Genomic DNA, 8460 nt, shown 5'->3' with positions numbered 1-8460 from the left:
TTATAATTCAAATAATTATAACAAATCTGGTGTATAAACAATTAAATTCGTTTGGTATAATGAAAGATTTAATATATTTTATTGTCTCTAGTGTTCTTTCCAAATGAGTCGTATGGAGATTAGATGCACTTATCAAGTAACCAGACTACTACTATATTAATCAATTAATAATAATAGTAATCAATTAATAATAATAGTAATCTATACATTATAATAAAGCAAATATGATAAATCGATAAGTTTGACATGTGTCAACTAATTAGAGTGTTAAGAAGATATCAAATTTCTATTAATAGAAATAATACGTTTTGATTTTTTTTATAAGAATAAAATTAAACTTCAATTACATGACGACTTTGTAAATGATGCGTTCGTTGAGAAGTTAATAGTCAATTAAAAAAATAAGAATAATGAATTAAAAATAATTTTTTTAAGAAAAACATAAAATTTCTGTTGCATTGAGAAGTTAATGATCAATTGAAAAATAAGAAAAATGAATTAAAAATAAAAGATTTTTTTTTAAGAAAAAAATAAAACTTCCATTACATCAGAACTTTGTACGTGATGAGAAGTTAATGGTCAATTAAAAAATAAGAAAATAAATTAAAAATAAAATACAATACACGACCTGATATTTCACGGTTGAGAATTTAGTGGTCAATTAAAAAATAAAAAGAATAACGATAAAATACAATCAATTGTATAGACTTGACCGTTTTTGAAAAGTAATTGTTTTTTAAACACTACTTTAGCAACCGCCACTTCAAATTAATTTATTTAAAAAATTTATTTTATTTTACGAATTCTTTTAATTTAGATTTCACTTCTTAATTTACCGTACTCCGTTAATAATAATCTCTTATTTTTTGTGTCTCCCTTATAAATATAATTCATACTATCTACTATATACACAATTCCTTATTAGTTTTTTTTTTTACCAAAATTCGTTATTCATATTTGTGTTTATCTTTCTCCGAAAAAAATCAGATTTTGTTGCTTCAATTTCTCCAATAAATGAGTCATGTAATTTAGTTAATAAAGTTGTGTGATTGTTTGTGTTCCGTCTAACAACTTTTTTGTGTATATGGAACAAGTCACAGTTTGTTTATGTCTGATGTCAATGTCAAAATTGGAACAAGAACACCATTTGGAACAAGAACTATTTTTATTTATTTCCATTTTTATACATAATTTTAAATTATAATTTATTGGAAGCAAAACTCTAAACATTTGACTATATTATCCATTTAGTTCATTTGAAACTTTGAATTAATATGGTTTGTCCTGAATTCTTTTAGTGAGTTTATCGTACTAATAATCTTGATAAATTATAGTATCCACGGGAACAAACTAATAATTTTTATATATTTTAATAGATTGACATCTTTTAATAAATATTTTTCTATTTAAAGTATTTATTATTTGGGTTAAATTATTTTGTTGGAGTTTTGAAAATATTGAATATCACTCATTTTGTTCCATAGTTTTTCTATATATTCTTAGATATTTGTTTGTTGGTATAAAGACATGTATCATTGTTTGATAAATAATCAAAATTATGTTGCAAATGTCTAAGAACTTATCTTGCATAGAAAAATCTAGAAACTTATAAAACGAGATATTTTTTTTATGATTTTGGTAATAAACTTTATTTAAAGAATTAATAAATTGTTAGAAAGATTTGACAGTTAAATCAATAATAAGTTTTATAATATTAAATTCTTTAATTATTTTTGTCAAGCATACACATCTTATTATAAAATAATAATATTTTAGTTATTGTTGTATCTAATGATAGAAATGAATTATTTTAAATTAAAATAAGTAATATTAGATAGTCTTACTTTGGTTCCTACTAAAGATACTATTTAAAAACTTTATTATTAACAAAGAAAGTTGTTGAGTCAAAGACATTACAATATTAATAGTAAAATATATCAGTTTTTTCCTTTGCTCAAATATTTGTAATAGACAAAAGACACGAGGTTTGCAAATTGTACATTCATTGATTCTTTAGCTGGTTTAAATTATGTTAAATCATCTATTTCGCTTGGGTGCCGAGAATAATTTGAATGCTACTTTCTGTTTTATTGATTAAAAAACAAAATTTTTATCTTATAAAAAAAGATATTTATTAACTTACATTACAAGAAATTATACAAATTAGTATTATGAATTTCAGTACGCACAAGTGTTGTTCACTATATCAAATTTTTAATTTTAGTTTAAAGAAGTAACCGAACTTTAATAGGAATGTCAAACAAAACATAACTCGAACGGTATAACCAATAATCATTCCAAAAATTAATATTGTGGTCATTACCAAGTTGCTAGAAAACATTATCATTGATTAAAGAGAGATACCAAATAGAAGACGAGTTGTGATACTTAGTTTGATAATTATTACGAAGAGTTCTACTGCGCATTAGATTAGACTACTCAGAACTCGAAGAAAAAATTTCCACGAAAGTTTCAACAAACCAAGACTTTCGTCTTCAATTGGTTGGAAAACCTTTCTCATAGCAACTATAACAAATTCTATGAAAAAGATGTTCTTAGACCAAATAAAATTACGAATCTATCTCGCTACATATTTAATAAGAGCAACATGTCAAGTATACGAACAAAAATCGTGTAAAAACATTCCATGGATAAGTGTTCACCAAAAGGCAGAAACTCTAGATGTAGATATAAAACATGTGTATATAGAACTTGGATTTATCTTTATTGATCCCTTGCCCAAAAGCTTTCTCGTATGAATGGAAAAGTCTCATCAAAGTAGTTAAACTAGTCTCGCTTGCATGATAGTAAATCATAAAATTAGTAACAAGCATGATATACCTCTACTAGAAACATTTTCAGCAATACAAAATTGAACAAGAGAAAAATGATCTTCATGACAAAGTCCTCTTTTACATTTAAAGAACCCTATAACATATCCATTCACAATTATAGATTAGCTTGGCATAATTCAAATGGTGAGAATCCAATCACAAAAAGTATTATTAAAACCAAAAGCATGCAAAACGGTAATCATAAAATTTAAGTCAATAGTATCAAAAGTCTTTTTTGTATCAATCTTTAAAGTCAGTTGACCCCAGAAAACTTTCTTATCCAAAAGGTTAATAAATTTAGAGGCAATGCAAATACAATCAGATATGAGTCTGTTCTTTACAAAACCATTCTGGTTTTGAGATATAATTTTTTTAGCGATAGTAGACAGTTTTTCAACCAACACTTTGATAATAATTTTAAATTGAAAATTAGTCTGGATAACATACCGATATTGATCAATGTGCTTTATCTTAAGAATTTTAGGAATGAACACCACAATATTAGAATTGACATTAAACATCAACCAACCAATTTGGAAGAATTGAAGGACATAGGCGAAAACATATGGACAAATGATGTCCCAATAAGTTTGATAGAAATGACCTACAAAACCACTGAGGCCTATATTAAGAAGAAAAAAAGTGTATATGGGAACATAAATCTAACCCATAAAAGAGTATTGACCGATTCCTTCATATGGAAGTATTTTTTTCTTAATACAAAATCGAAAAAAGTATATCTTTTATGTTAAATGCATTTGATAATCCAGAAATATAAGACATCAAATTCATAATTTTCACAAGACTCAAAAAACTAAAAAATGACCCTAAAAAATGCCAAACAAGTAAAAAAAAAATATGATGTTTTATTTTGATGAGTTTTATAATAATTAACAATGAAACAAATGATAGATTTTATATATTTTTCTTTAATTTCTATATGTAACATTCTAAAACAAAATTCGAAAGCATAAAAGGTATGTATTAATTATTATTCTGATATAAACAAGTGTCTCTCTTTGATTTATCCACATGCATTACGGCAGAATGGAAATAATATTATTTTATGAAGATATGCCGTCAATGTGAACTTAAAATAAGCCACAATGGAAGGTCAATATATATAATGAAAGTTAGCCCCCTTATCCGTACTCACATGTGTGGAAAATAAATTAGTGAACTCAATGATCAAGTACGTCAATGTTCTCCAAAATTCCATAATTTTAAGATCTCGTCTTCTCATATGAAAAATGGGTTTGTTTTGATGGATCCATGCACCAAAACCATCAAGACAACAATAGTCACTATATCAATAGTATCTTCAATTGAGCACCAATATTACATTACCACACACCGGCCAAATATAGCTTCGTGTTATTGCGTTGAAGAACACTTTTTCGTGTATTTGCTTTAACGGCTCGTAGATATGGCCAAAAGTTTCTATCACTATTGACTACTTTCAAAGTCAAAGGTGTTTGAAAAATATTGATTTGATCCATTGACTTCGTCAACTTTTATTAAAAAATTATAATTTATATATTGAATGATTAAAATTAATGTCAATTTTTAAACAGATACGTATACAATTTAAAATGAATTTAATTATTATACATCAATAAGGTAAAAAGTTTTATATTATTAGAGTCACAATTATTTATAGGTGTAACTTTTAATGTAATTATTATAAAAATAAAAAATTTATGACAATTTAACAATTGAGATTTATTTACAGTATGAAAAATCTTTACACCGTCAATATATTCAAATTAATTATATTTAAAATTACAAAAAATATTATATTATATATTAATTAAGTTTGATACATTGATCATAGTCCTAACCACATATATATATATATATATATATATATATATATATTCAACCATGGGTCTATGCAAGCACACCAATACGGATGACAATATAATTCGCACATGCAGATATCAAATTCGTCTTAATTTAGATGGGGAAAACTCCCTTTGATTAAGTGCGGGTGCAAATTTTCTCTGAAATTAAAATTTGGGGGCTGGGACGAGTTTAGAGTGGTTATATCTACCCCGCACCCGCAAGTAATATTATTATAATTTTTAAATTTTATATACACATACATATTGAATATACTTTAAATATTAAAAATTATAATCTTATCTCTATAGAAAATATTTTTTAATTTTATTATTGTCTAATAATAATTATTTTGTTATATTAATTATAATAAATATAATTTTTAAATTTATAATTTTATATATATGAATGAATGTGAATGCAGACGGAGAAATCTGAACTCAGTTGCGGGCGGAGATGGTGTTTAAATTTCACACTCACTATAAAACAAGGGTGGGGGAGGGTTTTTCTCAATTTAGTCAGGTGCAGAGTGGGAGAGACAAAATATGTTTCCGCCCCATTGCCATGCCCACACACCAATAACACATGTTCAAAATTTATTATTTATTTAAGAATATTATAAGACTAAAGAAATATTACTAAGAGATAAAAGATTGCCTTGCACTATAGGATTCAGAAAGAAAAAAAATCCATAATTCATAAACAAAATCAGATTTTAGGAAGGAAAAAAAAGATTCAGATTTTTTGACAAAAAAAATAGAATCAAAATTTTCAATGTTATCGATATTATTTATAAGTTTTTTTTATATATTATTTATATTATCGATGTTATTTATCATTTAAATAAAAAATAGTTCTTTTTTAGTTTTTAGTATTTTTTTATTAGAGACGTAATTTTTAAGAATAAAATATGACTTCAAAAATGTTTAAGACAACTTTTATCTCAAAGTAATTAGTAATCTTCATTGTCAATTATTAATTCATTGTTTTGCATAATTCTATGATCAATTGAATTTCCAAAACAAAATTCTCTTTTAAGGGGTATTGTGTAACACCGAGATTGGCGTAGGGTACCTAGTACTAAGTTTAGGAATTGTACTAATTCAAGTACTCTAATAGGGATGACAATTAGATCCATACTCAATGGGTACTCGCAAAAAAAAAAGCTATAATGAGTAGGATAAAAACTCGCATAATAGGTATGGACACGGGAACGGGTAATTACCTGCAAAATTAAGCGGGTATGGGTGTGATCACGAGTACTATAGTATCTGCCCCGCACCTACACTTATATAAATATATTATTTATTTATTTATTTATTATATTAGTGTTTAGTTTTAAGTCTATTGCTAAATACAAATATGCAATTTAAAATGAGTTTAATTACTAACTATACATTAGTAGTGTAAAATTATTTATATGGTTAGCATCACAATTATTTATAGGTGTAGCTTTTAATGTAGTTACTATAAAAATAAAAATAAAATTAATAATTCATTTATTGAAATTAACTGTAATTCAATTATTGAAAAAACTTTTTTGGGTATTTTTAAAGTGTAAAATGGATATTTTGCATAAAATATGAGTAGGGAGGGATACAATGAAAGGAATATAGTATTTCTTATCCCACCTCCCAATATTCTCAAATACACAAAAATAAATATTTGAATTATTCCATCCAAACGTGTAAAATATACATCCAAATTAGTAAATTCGAATAAAATTTAGAGGTTTTTAATAAGATTGAGTGGTAAGAAAAAAAACTTTCAAATAATATGAGGTATAATTTCTCATAAAAATTTGTAAGTTTGAAGTTCAATCCCACATATCCAACTCACAATACACTTTATTTATTTATTTAATTTTATGCAATGGGACTTTTTTACATTAACCTTCTTCAAACTAAAAATTGATTTTATACCCCACATTTATACCAATATCCCACATGGTAATTTTTTCCATGAACTTCCCAAAATACCCCTCAATCAATACTAAAAATAACAAAAAATTGGATAGTTTTCTATCTAAAAATTTCATTCAAAAAATTTGAAAAATGAATTTTTCAGTTGAAAATATCCGACGGCTCAAACTTTGAATCTTTTTCAGTTGAATTTTTCTATCCAATTTCAAACTTCTTAATATTTTTTTGTCTATAAAAAATTTTAGGCTAAATTACATCTGTGGTCCCTTAACTTAATTTCAGGTAACATTTTAGTCCTTTATCTTTTTTTTCCCGATTTAGTCCTTTATTCCTAAAAATTTCAAATAAAGTATGAAAATATGAGTTTATTTGAAGATTTGCGTTACGAATTTGACGAAATTTGTATTATATTGAAGAATATAATTAATTTTATGAGTTTTGATTGAATTTTTTTTTTGAATTTTTGTATAAAAAAGGATATCATTGTTGAAATTTTAAAACATAAAATATCAAATTGTCACTTAAAATTAAAATAAAGGACCAAGTCGGGAAAAAAAAAAGATAAAGGACTAAAACGTTACCTGAAATTAAGTTAAAGGACCACAAATATAATTTAGCCAAAATTTTATAAACGAAAAAGTTTGATAGACACAAAATTTTATCAACTTATTTTTATAGCTGTAAATTTCGAAAACTAAAAATCTAGTAGGTAAGAATTTTTCTCAACTTTTTTTTTCTTACCGAAAGTTTTAGAAAATAAAAATTTAGTTGACAATTTTCTTTTTCAAATTGTTTTTGTTTATCAAAATTTCAAAAACGAAAAAAAAATTCTCAACGTTTTTTGCTTACCATAAATTTCAAAAACAAAAAGATTTGGTAAGTATAAACTGTTCTAAACTTTTTTATGCTTACCAAAAACTTCAAAAACAAAAAATTTAGTAGGCAAAAGATTTTCTAAATTTTTTTCTACCAGAAATTTGAAAAACAAAAGCAAAAAGCTTAATAGACAAAATTTTCTCATCTTTTTGTTTTGTTTATCAAAAATTTAAAAAAAAATTAAATTTCAGAGTGAAATGAGAAAGTAAAAATGGTTAACATAAAATTGGATTTTTAAAAAATTGTTAAATAGAAGTCAAAGTGAAATGAGAAATTGGATTTTTCTCTTCGAATTTGTTATGGGCTTTTAAAGCATTACATGGGCTTCTTTATAGCCTTGTTTGGTAATGAGTATGGGAGAATTGAACTTCATATCCTCCATTTAAATTATATCTTCTAATTAAAAAATTGATGTTGAAACTTATAAAAATGCCTCCAATGTTGGGATTTTGATATGAATATCCCACTTTTTTTTTTAATTTCAAAATGTTCTATTTGAAAGAAAAAAAAAATAGAATTGCCCTACTTTTTAGCCTCAGTTGTTGATCGCAACTTGAGGATGCGACTTGTTAAAGTTGTTAAGAAAATACATTGTTATTTTATCCGCAAAATACTATGAACACGTTATTTATTTTGACACGTTATTGTAACAATGTCCTCCTATTTTTTTTGTTTCAACATATTATTATAACAACTTCCTCTATTTTTGTATATTATTATAACAACTTACTCATATTTTTCTTATATAATAAATAAAAATTAATGGAAATAATAATAATAATAATAATAATCATAATAATCATAATAATGATAATAATATTAATAAAATATAAATTTGATGTATTTTTTCGTTCAATTTTATGTATTTGTTCTTTAATTTAACGTGTTTTATTGGTTCAATTAAATTAATTTTATTTTATTAATATAATTTACTTTATTATTATTTTGTTTAAGATTTAGAATATTATTAAAATTATTATTATTAT

Source organism: Cicer arietinum, chromosome 7 (genome assembly GCF_000331145.2).
Source record: "Cicer arietinum cultivar CDC Frontier isolate Library 1 chromosome 7, Cicar.CDCFrontier_v2.0, whole genome shotgun sequence".
Taxonomy (NCBI): Eukaryota; Viridiplantae; Streptophyta; class Magnoliopsida; order Fabales; family Fabaceae; genus Cicer; species Cicer arietinum.
This window is presented reverse-complemented; position numbering follows the sequence as displayed.